Genomic DNA, 20,848 nt, shown 5'->3' on the forward strand with positions numbered 1-20,848 from the left:
GTTAGTGTGTTAATATCTACATTGTACTGAGATCCTAGATAGTATATATTTTCAGTTTTTATTACAGCTTTAATTAGGCATAGTCAGAAACATATTTAATTTTTTTTTCTTTTATATTTAAGTTCAAAATTCAAAATATATGGAAGGTAATATATTGACAATCCTCCCTTTTAACCCTGTTCTCTGTAAATTTGTCTTCTATAATGTATATATTCTTGTCTTTTTTTCCCTATTGAGGTGTTCATATTTTTATTAGCCTAATGTGGGAGCTCTGTACTAAAGAACTTCCCACTCAGTATGCTGGTTGCATTCCAGTAGCAGCCTGGAATGGGGTAACAAGATTTATATGTGTCTTAATTTTCTTGTATCCAAGATTCTTGGGTTCCTGGTTAAACCTCAATCAACTAGTCCATTTACCCAAGGGTGTTTGATATGGAAAAGTTAGAGACATAGCTGTGATGTAAGTGTGGTAAATAATTTTCCTAGTGTTTTTAATCATGTAATCTGTCTCAAGATAATTTTTATGCAGAGTTTTAAAATCGTATGCAGTTGTTTTCACCAGTCTTTTTATAGCGTCTGGGATTTGTGTGGAAGCTAGAAAAACCTTTATTACCTGGATGGGATGATGGTGAATGTTGCTCAGTTATGTCTGACTCTTTGCCACCCCGAGGACTGTAGCCCATCAGACTTGTCTGTGCATGGGAATCTCCAAGCGAGAATATTGGAGTTTGTAGCCATTCCCTTCTCCAGGGGGATCTTCCCAACCCTGGGACTGAACTGGGGTCTCCTGCATTGCAGGCAGATTCTTTACTCTCTGAGACACTAGGTAGACTTATATAACAATGCCGCCATGATTTTTTCTAGTATTTTTATGAATGTTTTATATATCTAAGATTTAAATCCTTTTTGATTGATCAGGTGTACTATATATGACTTCCCTGGTGGCTCAGACACTAAAGCGTCAGCCTACAATGCAGGAGATCCGGGTTCAATGCAGGAGATCTGGGTTCAGTCCCAGATTGGGAAGATCTCCTGGAGAAGGAAATGGCACCCCACTCCGGTATTCTTGCCTGGAAAATCCCATAGACGGAGGAGCCTGGTGGGCGACAGTCCATGGAGTCACGAAGAGTCGGACACGACTGAGCGACTTCACTTCACTCACTATATACGGCAGGGTACTTAAGTTTACATCAATTCTTCGATCAGATATTCCTGTATCATTTATTCCTTCAATGGCTTGTGCTTAGTCGCTCAGTCATGTCAGACTCTTTGTGACCGCATGAACTGTAGCCTGCCAGGCTCCTCTGTCCATGGGGATTTTCCAGGCAAGAATACTAAAGTGGGTTGCCATGCCCTTCTCTAGGGGATCTTCCCAACCCAAGGATTGAACTCAGGTCTCTTGCACTGCAGGAGGATTCTTTACCATCTGAGCCACCAGGGAAGCCCCTCAATGACTTGAGGTGTGTTTATTAAAAAGAAAATGTGGTGCTGGCTTCGGCAGCACATATACTAAAATTGGAACGATACAGAGAAGATTAGCATGGCCCCTGCACAAGGATGACAAACAAATTTGTGAAGCATTCCATATTTTTCAGAAATATAGATCAATGGAACAGAATAGAAAGCCCAGAGATCAATCCACGAACCTATGGACACCTTATCTTCGACAAAGGAGGCAAGGATATACAATGGAAAAAAGACAACCTTTTTAACAAGTGGTGCTGGGAAAACTGGTCAACCACTGAAACTAGTCAAAAATAAACTCTTAAAGATCTAAATGTAAGACCAGAAACTATAAAACTCCTAGAGGAGAACATAGGCAAAACACTCTCCGACATAAATCACAGCAAGGATCCTCTATGACCCACCTCCCAGAATATTGGAAATAAAAGCAAAACTAAACAAATGGGACCTAATGAAACTTAAAAGCTTTTGCACAACAAAGGAAACTATAAGCAAGGTCAAAAGACAGCCCTCAGATTGGGAGAAAATAATAGCAAATGAAGAAACAGACAAAGGATTAATCTCAAAAATATACAAGCAACTCCTGCAGCTCAATTCCAGAAAAATAAATGACCCAATCAAAAAATGGGCCAAAGAACTAAACAGACATTTCTTCAAAGAAGACATACAGATGGCTAACAAACACATGAAAAGGTGCTCAACATCACTCATCAGAGAAATGCAAATAAAAATCACAATGAGGTACCATTACATGCCAGTCAGGATGGCTGCTATCCAAAAGTCTACAAGCAATAAATGCTGGAGAGGGTGTGGAGAAAAGGGAACCCTCTTACACTGTTGGTGGGAATGCAAACTAGTATAGCTGCTATAGAGAACAGTGTGAAGATTTCTTAAAAAACTGGAAACAGTACTGCCGTATGACCCAGCAATCCCACTTCTGGGCACACCGAGGAAACCAGATCTGAAAGAGACACGTGCACCCCCATGTTCATCGCAGCACTTTTTATAATAGCCAGGACATGGAAGCAACCTAGATGCCCATCAGCAGACTAATGGATAAGGAAGCTGTGGTACATATACACCATGGAATATTAGTCAGCCATTAAAAAGAATTCATTTGAATCAGTTCTAATGAGATGGATGAAACTGGAGCCCATTATACAGAGTGAAGTAAGCCAGAAAGATAAAGACCATTACAGTATACTAACACATATATATGGAATTTAGAAAGATGGTAATGATAACCCTATATGCAAAACAGAAAAAGTGACACAGATGTACAGAACAGACTTTTGGACTCTGTGGGAGAAGGCGAGGGTGGGATGTTTCGAGAGAACAGCATCGAAACATGTATATTATCTATGGTGAAACAGATCACCAGCCCAGGTTGGATGCATGAGACAAGTGCTCGGGGCTGGTGCACTGGGAAGACCCAGAGGGATCGGGTAGAGAGGGAGGTGGGAGGGGGGATCGGGATGGGGAATACGTGTAAATTCATGGCTGATTCATGTCAATGTATGACAAAACCCACTGCAATATTGTAAAGTAATTAGCCTCCAACTAATAAAAATAAATGAAAAAAAAAAAAGAAGAAAATGTGAAAGTGTATGTTGGCTTTTTCATGGACTTTAAACTATGTTCCACGGACCTATTTATTTATCCATATGCCATTAGTATGTTCTTAACATTTCTGAGACTTTATAACTAATAAGAAGACCCTTCTGTTTATCTGTTTATGAAAGGGAAGACTTTCATAATTTTCAAGATATATATGGTTTTCTTTTTCCATAGAAACTTTAGAATCTTTTCTAGCCAAAAAACTTTCCATGTTTTCATTTAGATTTTGTTAATGTTATGGTGCAATTTATGGTAAATGGCACCCTTGTCTTTAATAAGGGTTGTACATATCACATTTTTCTGATTTGTTCATTGTCTTAATTTTCTTAGAATAATTTTTCTGCATAGATTTTTCTTTCATCCAAGAAGATGGCCTGTTTTTTTTAATCTGTGAAGAGCATTTTGATCTTTCAGAAGCATTTTAAAATTTCACTTTTTTTTCACTTCTTGATATTATTCGTAGGTTAAATAGCATGTTTATGATTTTTGAGAATCCTAATTTTCTTACAATTTATGTATGTTTGAGTATATAACATATTGATGTCTATATATTGTTTTCACACCACTCTTTAAACTTATAGTTTCTCAGTTGATTCATTTGGATCTTCCAGATTTAAAAATGATATCATTATAAAGATTATTTTATTTGTTCCTCTGTTCTGTTATCCTAATCCCCACAAGCAGTTTTATTTTTCCCCTGAATTTTCCAGTTCCAATGAAGTCTCATAAACATCTTTTTTGACCAACTGTCTCCACACATCTCTTGATTGTCCAAAGTTTATCCTATTTTAATATCCTCAACATATTATTACAAGAGCAGTATTCATCAGTTATTGTCTATCCAGTGTTGCTGTTTCTTGACTTTATGCCTGAGTGGTAGTTTAGGTATAAAATCTTTAGTATATATGCTTCTCAGTTGAAATTTTTACAAATAATTTCCCAGGTTTTCTTCAGGTATTGAACATTACTATGGAGAAATCTGAGGCTAGCTGGATCTCCCACTTATATTTTGAAAAATTTGCATCTGTCTTTTCTTGTACTTTCATGATTTGTTCTGTTATTCTGCTTTCTTTTTGAAGATCCCATTTATGTTCATATATGTAGGTCATTCTTTTCCCATCTTCTATATCTACCAGCTTCTCTTTGATTCAGTTAATCTTTTTAGGATATCTATATTTTGGGACACCTTGCTTTGTTTCCTATGGCCTCTATCTTACTTATTTTCCTGTAATGTCAACTTTATTTGTGGGGAATGTTTCATTTGTGTTCTACTTTTATTCTGAGTAGGAGAATAAAACCACTGAATCATCAGAGACGTGCTGATAACTATTATTTAACTTGGTGGTAGTGAAGTATCAGGGTCCTGTTTCAGGCTGGGATATTTCTTGGGGCACAGTTATGTGTTTTGGTTCTTATTGGACTTCTCCCTATCCAGTGGAAAAAAAAAATATTCTTGTTGGGTATTTCATAGAGCAAAGATTCTCTTCTGTACTGCTGCTGCTGCTAAGTCGCTTCAGTCGTGTCCGACTCTGTGCGACCCCATAGACAACAGCCAACCAGACTCCCCCGTCCCTGGGATTCTCCAGGCAAGAACACTGGAGTGGGTTGCCATTTCCTTCTCCAATGCATGAAAGTGAAAAGTGAAAGTGAGGTCACTCAGTCGTGTCTGACTCTTCTCAACCCCATGGACTGCAGCCCACCAGGCTCCTCTACAGAAGCACAATTGTTCTAGCAATAGTTTGTCAGTAAGATCCTTTATTTACAATCACCCACTTTGCCTTTTGGAAACCAACCAGATCTCTGGTGATAACTGCCATCAGCCAAGGAACTACCTACCGTTCATGCAGCAGACAGCACGGATGTGAAGTTTGTTCCACGTCTTGGAGAAGTGTAAATTTTATGACACAACGCTATTAAGTCTTTGGAGTGTTGAGTTCTCTTTCCTTCATCTCTTTGTCCCACTTTTCCTGTAGAGACCTTGTTGCTATTACATCTTTGTGGCTTTTAGAGCCTTAGCATCATTTTCTCCCATCAGTGTGTAAGTATTTCACTGTTTTCTAGTTTCCTGTACTGTTGATGGGATGCATATCTGATTTCTCTTTCACAATTACATTGTATGGGAATTGTGAGCAATTCTCTCTCTTTCTCTTTGTCTTTCAGGATTGGATCTGAATAGGTTAGTTATCTAACAGTTTTTTCTTTTTTCTTTTCTTAATTGCTGTTTACATGTTTGACTATTCTGCTTACATATGTCACTATTTTCTGTTTAGTGATACTTAAAATTCATCTTTAGTATTATTCATTATTGCCTCTGCTTCTTTCTCTTTATTTGAATTTGTCTGAAAGTGAAGTCTCTCAGTTGTGTCTGACTCTTTGCGACCCCTTGGCCTGTAGCCCACCAGGCTCCTCGGTCCATGGGATTTTCCAGGCAAGAATACTGGAGAGGGTTGCCATTTCATTCTCCATTTGTCTAGTATCCATTTGTCGTAAATTTGTCTAGTATCTCTTTATTCAGCCTGTATTTATAAACTTACTTCATCCTTTTTTCAGAATTTTCTTTTACTAGCATAGAGTTAGGTTTCAATTTTTTACTGAAAGTCTCTGTTAGAGAAGATAATCTATTTATGTATACTGCGATGATTGATATATTTAACTTTTTCTTTTACTCTTTATTGTTTTGATTATTTTCTTTCTCTTTTTTCCTAATCCTTCATGGAAAGGACCTTTTCCCTCATTGTTTCCTTATGTTCATGCTGATAAATGGTGATTTTTACATTCTTTTGACCCTTCTTAGCCATTTAACCTTTAGATTTTATTATAATAATTTTCTAATTTTAGTTTCAGAGCCCATTATATTTTCTCTTGAATTATGTCTCTTCTATATCAAGAATCCTTAGTAAGCTATAATTTTAGCACATGCCATGTCACTGTTCATATTTATTTAGATTTCAAACACACCAATATTACCAAGTTACTAATATTTTATATATTCACAAAGTGATATAGTTACTTATTTTGATTTATCTATTTTTTACAAAGTTCATGCTCACATTAATTTTTTCTTTTTTCCTATTTACCCATACTTAATTTGTTGTGTATTTATTTTGGATTAAACTCTTAGATATTGCTCTTGGAGAGAGTGTATGTTGATACCTTCTCTTCTTCCTTACATGTCTGAAAACATTTATACTTTAACTATATAATAATTGAATGATATTCAGACTAGATATAGAAGTATTTGGAATTGACATTCTTTCCCCATAATTTTATAAACACTATTATTTATGCTATATCCATTTAAATGTATTGATTCCAATTATTTATTTAGCTTTTTAAAAATTGTTTGTCTGCATTGAGTCTTAGTTGTGGCACACAATTTTTTGTTGTCATCTGGGGGATTTTTAGTTGTGGCCTGCAGGATCTAGTTCCTTTACTAGGGATTAAACCTGTTTACCCTGCTTTGAGGGTATGAATTCTTAACCACTGAACCACCAGGGAAGTGTTAATTCCTATTATTTAAAAGATGTATGGTAACTTGTCAGAAACCCTATTTAAATGTTTAGTATTATACCCGGGGCTATATCATTTTATAATCTTTGTTATAAATTTTGTAAAACTTTCAATCAGAAAACTTCAATATTTAATTATTTACTAATCATTAGTTTCCTAACTTTTCTCTGTTACTTTCTTTCCCTCCTGATAATTTCATGCCCATTGAGTAGTACTTTGAATTCTGGTCTTCTTTTCTGATCCATTTGATATTACTTATTTTTAAAGGCAAAATATAACTCCATGGTGATACTTAAAAGTTGTATTTAGTGGGCCAGACAAGGCAGAATGTATTTACTCTATCCAAGATTAGGAAATTCTGCAGTGATTGAAACAGCAATTGTGGGGCAAGGGGTTGTGGGGGGACAGTCTAGTTTAAACAGTAATCAAAGATTAAGAAAGAATTGGTAGACTTAAAGATACACCTAAAAATTACTCCATATAATTCAGGCATGTTCAGAATCATGAAGACTAAAATGGAGTACAATGTATATTTAAAGAGAATTCCAGAACTGAATGGTAAAGAGAATTAGGGAGAACAAATATTCAAAAAGATAATAGCTGCAAAATTTCTTAAATGAAAAAAAATCATTCAAAATAAAATGAATGAATGAAAATTATTGATAAACAAAACTTGTGTTTATAGAACACCACCCAAAAATGTGTGTGGCTGGGAGAAAAAGAAACATGTAAGATATGTAACTAATAAAAGTATTGGGTCAGATCTCTAACGCTGTCCTACAAATCAATATGAAAAATAGATGGGAAGAGCCAAAGTATATGAGGGTTTGTTTTTTTTTTTCCAGAAGAGGAAACAATAAAGTACAGGAGGATAAAAATAACAAAGTTGACTCTCTTTGGTAATCAAATATATGGAAATTAAAACCATAAGGAGACCTCATTTTACATGTGTTTTAAATTTATTCAACATTTATCTCAATGAGTATTCATTAAATACAAGGCATTGTACTAAGAACTCCAGGGGCTTTAAAGTTGGAGAATACAAAGCAGGCTAACTTCCATCCTCAAGTTTGCAAAATGGTAAAGGAGAAATAATTTCCATGGAGACAAGTTAAGAAAATAGTATCCCAATTTGAGGGAATACTAAGCTAGTAAAGATAGTAAAATGACATATGAAAAAGGGATGCATTCTTTAAATAATGTATAGAAAACTAACCATATGTACTAAACTTTCCCAACTAAATATGCAAGTCTAACTAAATTTTTGTTGTTGTTGTTGTTTGAAACAGATTTAATTATTCCCTTTATTTATAATAGTGGACTAGTGTTTATCATCTAAAAATTAGCACTACATATGTCTGCTTCTCTCAATACATGTTAAATTTTTTAAGATGAATAATCCTATTTTTTCATCTTGGACAGCCAGAATCCATCACTCTATCTTTCCTGTAACAAATTTTGGTTACATGAATAAAATGTAAAAAAAAAAAAAAAAAAAATCCAATGTAACAGAAATTGAAAGCTAGGCAAGGAAATCTCTATTTGGTAGACAATGAAAAATCAAAGAAGTTGGAGTGACAGTATCAACACCATATTTTAAGAAGGTTAATTTACCTGGCTGTACTTGATAGACTTGAGAAGGGAAGAGACTGAGTTACAAGGCTAGTATCACTGTCCATTGTGAGAGAATGAGCATGTGAACAACGGTAGCAGCAGATGAGTAAAGACCATGGGACCATTTAGCAGGCAAACTGAATATTAAAATAATAGGACATAAAAATAGCCCATAAGGTGGATACTGATGGTTAAGAGAAGACAAAGGAGGAAAGGATAAAGGATATTTGTTCAGTATGAAACTTCTCTATAGTGTGTTGAGCAGATCATTCCAATTGCATCTTAGAAGATGAAATTAATCTAGTAAACCAGTTAAGGAGAAGCAAACACCAACACAATTGAATTGTGTGCCAATGATATCTAGGGCAGTTCAGAATTTTAAAAAGGGAAAAAATTGTTGATTGTCATGAAAATATGCAAATTACTCAGTATGGAAATTATTTCTGGGAGAAGATGAATATTATAAAGGATCATATTAACAAAAGAGAATAGAATAGGAAAATAGGGGTAGCAGATGTTATCTTTTGTTTCCTACTTGTCAGAGCCAGCAAGTCCTACATTCTCAACATTATAAGTTAAATTGCTATTGCCCACCATCCACTAGGTATCAGATGTTTGAACTTAATCTCAATACTTGATAGGAAACCTTCAAACAAAAAGTGATAATATGCTCTAGAAGCATTGATATAGACATTTGAAAAAAGTGAGACTGTATTATCAAATTCTTCATGTACAATTGGTCAATCTGAATCAGAATATTTGTATTATGCTTTAAACCTTAAAGAAGTGAAATATCCTTTTCCTTTTGGTTGGTTTGTCTACACATACATAATCTATGCCCTGCTGTGTCTTCTGGGTTGGCTTGTGTAATATTATGTAAAAACACACATAAAAATAACTTTGAAATTAGACTAATTTATTCATGAACATTCAGAACTATATTCTTATTCAAGAGTCAGAAATTAATTTTCAAATGCTATTCTACATTTTCTAATATAAACAATATTTGCTTTATATGTAAGTTGGAACTGACATGAAATCATTTTGGAGATCTAAGTATACTTTCCAGTTTGGTTATTGCTTTTATATGAAGAGCTTCTTTTTTGTGCTTACTTTTAGAGTGCAAGTGTGTCCTATTTCAAGCTAAAATTGAACAAACTATGTTGGTGGATTTTCATGCTCTAAGATGCAATCACCTGTATATGTTAATAATTTTAATTCATAATATACTTCCAGAGATTTTATCAGAAAAAAAAATTGATTTCAAGTCAGAAAACATAATTTCTGTTAAAATATCATTTGATTTAGTAACCTTGCCATTCAATTTCTCTGTTGCTTGTGTATGAGATGAAGTTTGCTTATCTCTGCTTCAAAAGGAGTGTTAGTTCATAATTGGTATTTTTAACAGGACTTCCCATTGTTTGAAAGAATATTCACCAGGGCAGTATTTCTAGCATCATAATAATTGTTTAGTACTTTAAAAATATTTTTGGTTTTGATGGCTTGGGTATAAAATGGTCTCTTTTCTTTATTCTTTATTTATAGTCACTATTGAGGTGATAGTTGATTTTTCTTTCATCCAGGATCTGGTCTTAGTTATTTCTGACTACATGTATTCTTATCACTTTTTGAATCATATTTCCCCCTTACCAGAAATGTTATTTTCCTCTTTTAAGTACCAAGACTTTCCTCTTTTGAATAACACCACAATGATACCATTGAACCAAATTCTTATCAATGACTTTTTTTCTAAACACACTAAATATAATTGCACTTTTTCTATGATCTGGTAGGGGATGAGGCAGTCAGGTTCAAGTTTTCCTGTTAATAGGCTTAGCATAATCATAATCTATACATGAATTATTTTCTAACAAATAAGAGATCATACAAATATTGTAACACTAAGAACACATATGGTTCATATACATTCTTTCATACTTTATAAATTACTCTCAAATCTTACAATGTGTTGAGGTCATTAATAGTAAGTTTATTAACTATTTTATTTTAGACCTGCATCTTTTCTCCCTTTTCCCTTCTGTTAATTAAATAAAATTGTTATTATAGTTTTTAACAAGAAACATCTATTTTAGATGTTATATGGGATAGCAAGATTGACTTGGCCCCTCTCCCAAGAAAATTCAATTTTCCAGTCACTCAGATATTTCAATCATATTTCTGCAATCCCTATGTTGTATCCTAATAGCAGAAAGAGATAAGTTTTTTAACCCAAGTACCTTTGTACCCTGTGTATAAAAAACTAGCATTATAAGGTTTTGAGAAATTTCTTCTGCTTCAATTAGAATGGATTGGATAAAATGTAATCTCCAATAATTTTTATCAGGCAGAAAGAGAGAGGCCAAAAAGGGAAGGAATATATGTACATTTATGAATCACTAATGTGGAAAACCCAGGTATGACCCCTGAGTTTGGAAGATCCCCTGGAGAATGGAATGGCTACTCACTCCAGTATTCTTGCCTGGAGAATCCCATGGACAGAGCAGCCTGGCGGGCTACAGTCATGGGGTTGCAAAGACTTAGACACAATTGAGTGACTAAGAGATACATACATTGTTATACTGCAGAACTCAACCCAACATCATAAAGCAATTATTCTCCAATTAAAAATACATTTAAAAAATAAACCAAATATATATCATCTGAAATATATAAAGGTCATTTATGTTTATGATCATGGTGAAACAAATATGTGAATATTTTTGTTCCTTAGTTATTTTGTGTGATTGATAGCCAAATAAAATTTAACTTGTATCAATGAAGATTTTTAATATTAATTTAAAAATAAAAGAAAAACATGTTTTTAAAATATCTAGATGCAAATTACTTTTAATGCAGTGTTATAGTTGAAGTAACTTATAATCCAATAATTGGACCATGATCACAGCTAAAGACTGTGACAATAAGTACATTATGATCACTCACAGTATACTGTCTTTGGCCTTTCTACTTATGAAATATTAATCTTGATTTTTAAATATTTTTTATTGCCTTAGAACTTGGAAAGAAGCAAATCTTAAGTACCATGTGTAATACTCACTCATCTATTTGTAAATTATATAAAACACCTTAGATATTTTATATAATTTTAAATTTTAAACACTTCATATATCATTTAACAGTTGTCCATTAGTGATTAGCATTCTCAGGGTTTGTAGTGATTCACTATAATCAGGGACCACAGCTGAAGTTGAAAGGTAGAAGGACCATGTGCGGAAGCCCTGAAAACCATGGTTTAATTAGCTTGATTATTCTGTCTACATGTTTAAATGGTTCTTGTTTTCTTTTTAAGATACAATGGGTAAATTTTTCTAAATCAGAAAGATGTAACATTTTTATATTAGTCATTATTTTTTATTTTCTGCCAGCAAAGGTCTATCTAGTCAAGGCTATGGTTTTTCCAGTAGTCATGTATGCATGTGAGAGTTGACCTATAAAGAAAGCTGAACACAAAGAATTGATGCTTTTGAACTGTGGTGTTGGAGAAGACTCTTGAGAGTCCCTTGGACTGCAAGGAGATCCAACCAGTCCATCCTAAAGGAGATCAGTCCTGGGTGTTCATTGGAAGGACTGATGCTGAAGCTGAAATTCCAATACTTTGGCCACCTGATGCAAAGAACTGACTAGTTTGAAAAGACCCTGATGCTGAGAAAGAGTGAAGACAGGAGAAGAAGGGGACGGTAGAGGATAAGATGGTTGGATGGCATCACTGACTCGATGGACATGAGTTTGAGTAAACTCCGGGAGTTGATGATGGATAGGGAGGCCTGCCATGCCACAGTCCATGGGGTCATAAAGAGTCAGACACGACTGAGCAACTGAAGTGACTGACTGTTATTTTCACATACCAAAGAAATGTATTATGATATAATTTGAAAAGTGAAAAATATTTGTGTGTTTATTTATTTATTTACTTTGGTTAATGTAGACTGCAGTTTTTTTTTTTGTCAGTAAACCCATAATTTTATTTGCAGTTTTCTTTACAACATGACATGATATTCTGAGTAATTTCACTTTTTTCAGATTATTACATGTAGTCTATAATGCAGTATATTTTCCATGTACTCTGTAATATGTTTATAGGCAAATTAATGTTTTTATTATACAGTTACCCTTGGAAAGCATGGGTTTGAACTGTGGGCATCCATTTATACACAAATTCTTTCAATAGTAAATACTGCAGTACTACACAATCCATGATTGTCTGGTTCCACGATGAAGCCAAGTGGGTTAAGTGTAAAGTTATATGTAGATTTTTGGCAGCACAGTCTGTGCTCCTAACTCCTGCATTGTTCAAAGGTTAACTGTAGTTATATACTTAGACTATTATGACATTGTGTTTTAAGGTAAATGTAGAAAAATGAATTACTTGATAACTGTAATGGCATAAATTTAAATGTTGACATCTACTATTTTTTCCTTAGATTTTTTTTTCTATTCAAGTAATATAAACAACCTCACACACACACACACACAGCTATGTACACATAGACAGAAACAAACACACATATATATCTTTCATGTAGGTGTGAATGCACACAACATAAATACATTCTATACTATAAATATATATAGTATGTACAAACACACATTCATTTACTATTACCCCTTATGATATAAAATATATGTTCTATATCAAAAGATCAAAAATGTGCAAACCATAACAGACAATAAATTTTTCTCTTGGCTACTGAAGAATGAAGAAGGTGCATCATGACATTTGTTTGACATTCTTTCTTTTTTATAAAGACAACCTTAATAGAAAGATAGACGCTTACAAGATTATTTCCAAAAGAAGAAGCAGTAACAAAACTGATTTTTGCAGTATAAACAGCATTTCCTGGGAGTCCTGAAAGTGTCACAAATTCACTGTGTGAATTAGGGTATTTATAAAATCTGGACTTTAGATTCTTTATTGGTATAATCAAAGCATTGAAAAAGAGCTGTGACATTCAATATATTTTTAAACATCAACACACTGTAGTAAATACACTTAAGAATGAAAGACTCAGTGACACAGACCAACTCCCTTTTAGAGGACATTTAGAATAAAATGTGTGAAATATTAGAAATGCCTGCCTGAGAGAACTGGCAAACTAACCAGATAGCAAATAAATACTGGTCCAAATTGAGAACTGGATAGAAATCCAAAGTTTTTATCAATTTGGATTAGGGCCATTTTTGCCTTTGGTGAATTACTGATCTCAAAGACATGGATTAAAATTGTACCATTCTTTTGACAGTCTTGAAGGTCTAGTAGGACATAAAATACAGGAAATGCCATAGTGAACTCTCATCATTTTGGAATGAAATTTTAAAACCTATATCCTAGAAATAAGGGGAGATTAAAAAAAATTGACTGGAGTTTCTCCATGAGTCATCAGGGTGACCCAGGACAATTTAACCCTTGGCAAGAAGATTGCCTTTATTGTCTTTGAGCATCTGTCAGAAGCAAATTAAGAATCTTCTTTAGGGGAGTAAAACATCATCCCAGATCTCAAATTATTTCTACGATTTCTTAAATACAGTATCGTCCACAAACAATGGATCCAGATATTGGAATTTTCAGACAACTGACTTAAACAACACTCTGCTTTTTTTATTCAATGACTTAAACATCTAAATATTTCAACAGAAAGTTGGAATCCATAAAATGGTAATAGCAACTTTAAAAAAGTATTAAATAAAAACTATATATTAATATATTAGCTAAAATTAAGACTTTAGTAACCAGTAAATGGAATACAGAAATAAACTAAATTTAAATGAGCAAATAAAAATATAAATCCATTACAGGTTTCAATATGAAGTTATTGTTTGCAGTTGTTGTTCCTTAGTCACTCAGTCATGTCTGACTTTTTGAGACTGTTTGGACTATAGCCTATCAGGCTCCTCTGTCCATGGGATTTTCCAAGCAAGAATACTGGAGTGTGTTGCCATTTCCTTCTCCATGGGCTCTTCCTGATGCTCAGTAACTCATGGCAAAAGAAAAAAGCACCACTGAAATCTGAAATAATTTGAAACAGATAGTTAACGAAAATATAACATCCAAATATTTTTTGTATGAAGGTAAATATAAAAATTATGAGATATACTTAAAACCTCAAATACATATGTTAGAAAAATTATAAACATAAAATTGATGTTATTTATATATATATATAAATAAACATATGTATGAACAAAGTAATAAAATTAATCATCTAATAAAAAAATTAACAAAGCTGTATTACAGCTTCTTGAGCATACTAAGACTGATGAACAGTGATAGGACAATACAATCAAGATCAGGGATTAAAAGAGACTAATTCCTCTAGATCCTGGATATGTTAGCAGTATAGTAAAAGAATACTTGGATAAGCCTAATGACAATATCTTGAAAGCTTAGATGAACAAATTCCTAGAGAATCTTACAACTTATCCAAGCTAGCACAATGGTATATAGAAAATCTAAAAATTTTATTCAATTTATTATGAACATTTAAAATATATAGAAAAGTAAAAAGAATTTTATAATGAACACTCATATACTCATCACCTAATATTTTACCTAATATTATCTAATAATACTCATCACTAATATTTTACCATAATTTGTTTTATCACATAAATATCTAAATATTCCTCTATCTAGCCATCAACCCATCTTATTTTTGATGCATTTGAAAGTGAATTTTAGACATCAGTATAGTTCTCCCTAATTAGCATGCATGCTGTTAACCAGAGATCAATTTTTACATACATTTTTCTATTGGGTAAAACTTGCATTTATTGAATACTACAAATCATAAGTGAACATTCAGCAAGTTTTGACAAATGTATAAACCTGTGCAACTGTAACTGTATCAAAGTATAGAACATTAGCCCCTTCTAATCAATCTCTGCTTTTTACCAGTATAAACACTCATTTTTAAAAATATTTTTAACTGAAATATAATTGACTTACAACATTATATTAGTTTCAAGTGTACAGCAAATTGATTTGATAGTTTTGTATATTACAAAATGATCATGATAAGTCTTTGGGCTAATTTGATTCAGTTGTGTCCAACTCAGTGACCCTATGGACTTATAGTCCATCAAGCTCCTCTGTCCATAGTATTCTCCAGGGAAGAATATTGGAGTGGGTTGCCATTTCCTCCTTCAGGGCATAGTCCCAACCCAGGGACTGAACCTGCATCTCCTGCACTGAGGGCAGATTCTTTTTTTTTCCTTTTTTTAGCCATTTAAATCTATTTATTTATTTATTTTAAATGAAACAAAGAGCAAAGATGAATACTTTTAATGATAAAAGATAAAATTCACACAGAAGATTGACATTATAAACCATTAGACACCTAACAACATAGAAACAAATACATAAAGAAAAAATCAGAAGAAGCATAAAATAGTGAAACATATTAACTACAAAAAGAAAAAATATATAAACATAGTGGGACCTATTAACATTTCTCTGAGAATATTTTATCAAGTCCAGAAAAAAATAAGAATAGGAGCATCTTGATTGATGTCACTTATAATTTAAATATAACAGAGGACTTCCTTGGTGGCTCAGATGGCAATCCAGGAGACCTGGGTTCAATCCCTGGGCTGGGAAGATCCCCTGGAAGAGGGCATGGCAATGCACTCCAGTATTCTTGCCTAGAGAATCCCCATGGACAGAAGAGCCTGGCAGGCTACAGTTCACTGGGTCTCAACGATTTGGACATGGCTGAGTGACTAAGCACAGCACAGATTTATATTTAATGAATTTATATTAATCTTATGTCCTACACAAATATATTTAAATTTTTGTGTCTCATATGTTGTTATTGGATGTCCATATGACATTTAGAAAAACTGGCAAAAAGATGAACATTACTAAATTTCAAAAAGTAGAATTCTTTTTTGTGTGTGTGATTCAGTTATACATACACATATATATTATTTTTGAAATTATGTTCTATTATATGTTATCAGAAGATATTGTATATAGTTCCCTGTGCTATACAGGAAAGCTTTGTTGATTGTTGCATATCTTTTTTTAAAATTAAAAATCTAGCCTTCTATTCATAGGTTTTTTTTCAATGAGTTGTGCAGGTAGCCAAAGTGTTGTCATTTCAGCTTCAGCATCCATCCTTCCAATGAATATTCAGGGTTGATTTCTTCAGGATTGACTGGTTTGATCCCCTTGTGGTCCAAGAGACTCTCAAGAGTCTTCTCCAGGACCACAGTTTGAAAGTATCACTTCTTTGGCAGTCAGACTTCTTGATGGTAAAACTCTCACATCCGCATATGACTACTGGAAAAACCACAGATTTGACTATACAGACCTTTGTCTCAAAGTAATGTCTCTGCTTTTTAATATGCTGTCTAGCTTGGTCATAGCTTTTCTTCCAAGGAGTAAGCATCTTTTAATTCCATGGCTCTTATCATTGTCTGCAGTAGCTTTGGAGCCAAAGAAAATAAAGTCTGCCACTATTTCCAATTTTTCCCCATCTGTTTGCCATGAAGTGATGGGACTGGATGTCATGATCTTAGTTTTTTGAATATTGACTTGTAAGCCAGCTTTTTCACTCTCCTCTTTCACCTTCATCAAGTTCTTTAGTTCCTCTTAGCTTTCTGCCATTACAGTGGTGTCATCTGCATATCTGAGGCTATTGATATTTCTCCAGGCAATCTTGATTTGAGTATGAGCTTTTTCTGGCCTGGCATTTCACATGATGTACTCTGCATATAAGTTAAATAAGTAGGGTGACAATATACAGCCTTATGTACCTCTTTCCTGATTTTGAACCAGTGTTTTTCCATCTCCGGTTCTGTTGCTTCTTGACCAGCATACATGTTTCTCAGGAGGCAGGTAAGGTGGCAGGTAAGATGGATTCCTGGGCCATTTTCAGTTTTTGACTATGATGGACAAAGCTGATATAAACATCACTAAAAATTATTTCTAAAATGTATTAGATGAAAATGACAAAACAGTTAAGGCATATTTGAAAAAGAACAAAATTTGAGGATTTGTTTTACAGGGTTTTAAGGCTCAGGATAGACAAATATATCCACTCCACGCTGGAGTCTCTCCTGTTGAATTCCATGGACAGAGGAGCCTGGCAGACTACAGTCCATAGGATTGTACAGTCAGACATGACTGAGTGACTAATACTTTCACTTTCATCAACAAATAGACCCATGAATTGTAAGAAAGCTGCAAAGAAAGCTGCAAAGAAAAAATCACACATACACACAGGAATTTAATTTATGAAAGAATTAAGTGAAAACCTTCATATTGAAAGAGAGCTAAAGAAGAGTTGGAAAAGAAGGTAGAGAGGAAACTGTTGAAGAATATTACATCAATCTACAAAAATGAGAATGCTCCTAAAGATCACATCTGGAAAAAAAAAAGAATAATGTTTATACTACGAAATTGGCCACTTCCCACTTGGAAATTGTTATCTGGAAAAATCTGCTGGCATATTCAGAATTAATTTTTTTTTTTTTCACCAAAGGATTATGATGAGGATATGGTTCCCCATTAGCTTGGTAGATATAGAAGTTACCTGGGTTCATGAAGATACTAGTCTTCCACTAAAGAGACTGCTTGGCAAGGTCTCCTAAGCTTCTCCCACAGGTGGTCTCAATACAGAGGAATTACCAGTTGTCCTTTTGATCCATGAGAGTGGGACAGCAGAGCCTAAGCTCCTGAACATCACCCAGTCTTAGCTGGGATTTGATGGGAACACTAGCAGAGAAAGTCCGCTAAGAACTGCAAGACCAGATGTGGGTCTCCTATGACCATTGTATGTTCCAGCAATCTGTCACTATATCTCTCTCCCTGTTTCCTTTTGAGATGGGCCAGGAAGAGGGAAGACAGATGAGCAGAAGAGCTCTTCAGAAGAAGTGAAAACTCAGCAAGGGCATTTCTAATCATGACTTCAATGTTAGCTTTTTTTTTTTATGCCAGTTGTTCTTTATTTTTTAAAGTAGTTTATTTATTTTAATTGGGGGATAATTAATTTACAGTATTGTGATAGTTTTTGCCATACATCAAAATGAATTGGCCACAGGTATACATGTGTTTCCTGCATCCTGAACCCCCTCCCATCTCCCTTCCACTCTATCCTTCTGGGTCATCACAGAGCATCAGCTTTGGGTGCCCTGCTTCATGCATCCAATTTGCACTGGTCATCTATTTTACATATGGTAATGTACCTGTTTTAATGCTATAATGTTAGTTCTTGAATTTGATTACAGGCCTTGTCCAAGAAATACTAGATTTAGACTGAAAGAATAAAACCCTTAACTTAAAATTATCCATCTTGCTATCATTGCCAAAAGTAATGAGTACCTTTAGAAGAAGTTTGTGTAACAAAAATATTAATATTTGTATACATCTGGCTTGTAGGAGCCAGTTGTATAAAAATAACATATAGTAAGATGAGAAAAAGTGTTGCACCTGATTTGGGCTCCTTGAAACTCATTTCAGCTGCTTTGGCTTCATCCATCTACTAACCTGCATATATACATTCTTTGTGACAGTGAGCACTTCTGATTCTTCCAGTTAGGTGGATCTTTAGCTAAGAGGATAGATGTGCAAGAAATAAACCAGGATCAATCAATGAATAAGGGGCTTCTGTGGAAGGAGCAGTGCTTCCAGTATCTTATAAAATGCTTCTAGTGTGATATGAAGAAGTCTGGAGAAAAATTTATGATGTAAGAACAAGTGATGAGACAAAATGTAGGAAGCATGAGAGAAAATAGTGTTAGATGTGAAGAAGCAGAGGAAAAGAGAGAGATAATAAATAAAATATTTCATCACTAATGAAGAACTCCAAAGCACACAGGGTCCACACCCTATAACTTTTATACTGTGAGCAGCACCATGTTTCACTGTGGATATTCTTAAAATAAATGGTAATAACTGTAATCCACAATAGTCAGTAAAACAGTGATATTCACCATGAGACAATCAACACCGACTTCAGAAGAGTTTCTCAAAACTTATCCTTCTTGTAGCCTAGTGGAGGGCAAAATATCAAAACTCCTCTGCGTAGCAAGCACAATATCATGATTCACCTCTGCTAAGAATAGGAAATCTTTACCCATGTCTATTGGCAAGGTGTTCCACAAATGTCAGCATCACGGCTTGTTTTTTTAACTTTATCAATAATATCAATTGTACTCTACTTGATTTTAGCCATTCAGAGAAATCCAAATATACACTACATTCTCCAGGGTCTCAGGCCCTGAAAAGAAGACATCAGCTCTAAAAAAAGGAAGAAACAGAAAGGGGAAAAGGGAGTTTTTGAGGATGTGTAACAAAAATGAGAATAAATAAGTAAATGTATGTGTTTTGGATATGAGTTAACTTTCATCAAAATCACAGTATGATGCAGTCACTTTAATACCAAAGACTTTTAAGTTCTATTGCTTTCATTGTTCTAAATATACATGTTTATGATTAATTGGATTATTAGATTATCAGGCATATTCTGATACATCCTGTGGCTGTCATACCTGAGATACTGAGTATGGAAAATTGTATGGATTCATAGAAAGGGAATATCTTTCCCAAATCTTTTGTGTGAAGTTAATAGATAGTCCATGAAAAAAGGGACTATGATAAGTTTGAGAAATGTTGGTTTTGAAAGTTCAATAACTATATGTTTCAGAATTCCTCAGAAAATTTACAATCTTAATGAGAACTGTAACAAAATATTAATGGAAAATAATGAGCCTAGAGGTTGGTTTGGATGACCAAGAAACAAGATGCTTGAACAGGTGGAAACTGGTACTTCACAGAAACTTTAAAAAGTCACTAGTGTTGTGGCATAGAGTGAGGTTGGAGAAACACCCAGATATCCAACTGTGTGAGGTTTGTAGGATATGTTAAAATTTTGTTATTTTAAGAGAAATGTTAAGGGTTTAAAAGATTTCAAACAGAGAGGCCAATAACCTGGGTGCAGCACTATAGAATGGATTTAGGTGTGGAAGAAACAAAAGAAGGGAGGCACAAGTCAAAAGATTGTGCTAGTGTTTGAGATGAGGTAAACGATCTTTCAACTAGAATGGTGCCGAGACATGAATATGTCCAAGAAAATTTTATTAATTGACCCACACATTATTAAAAAATTAGTATGGACTATGAAAATAGATCTGTTCTAGTCAGGAGCTGTATCTATGTACTAATCATAAGAACCCTGCTTTCCTACAGCTTACATTCTACTAGCTCCAGAAAGACAAAAACACAAGTAAACAAACTGAATAAGTAATATAGTTAATATGGTAATGACGATTCTGCAGAAAAATATAAAAGTACAAAGCAGTTTGTAAAAAAATCAATTAGAATACATAGAATGAAAATAAAAGTGTTGAAAATAAAACTCAATTGGACAAAGTACTATTGAGAATAAAACATAAAGAGAAAAATAAATTTTAAAAATATATGAAAAAAAGATGAGAGAAAAGGAGGGTATTTATGATCAGTTCAGTTCAGTCGCTCAGTCATGTCCAACTCTTTGTAAACCCATGAACTGCAGCTGGCTGGATTCCCTGTCCATTACCAACACCCAAAGCTTACTCAAACTCATGTCCATCGAGTTGGTGATGGGTCCATCACCATCGAGTCCAACCATCTCATCCTCTGTCA

General features: G+C 34.0%; 1 non-coding gene across 1 annotated transcript; it reads left to right on the forward strand.

The window, feature by feature from the left end:
• Positions 1–1,485: 1,485 nt before the first annotated feature.
• On the forward strand, positions 1,486–1,592 carry LOC122429004. The gene has a single exon (XR_006265875.1). It is a non-coding gene; the product is annotated as a U6 spliceosomal RNA (small nuclear RNA).
• Positions 1,593–20,848: the final 19,256 nt, after the last annotated feature.

Source organism: Cervus canadensis, chromosome 27 (genome assembly GCF_019320065.1).
Source record: "Cervus canadensis isolate Bull #8, Minnesota chromosome 27, ASM1932006v1, whole genome shotgun sequence".
NCBI classification, from domain to species: Eukaryota; Metazoa; Chordata; class Mammalia; order Artiodactyla; family Cervidae; genus Cervus; species Cervus canadensis.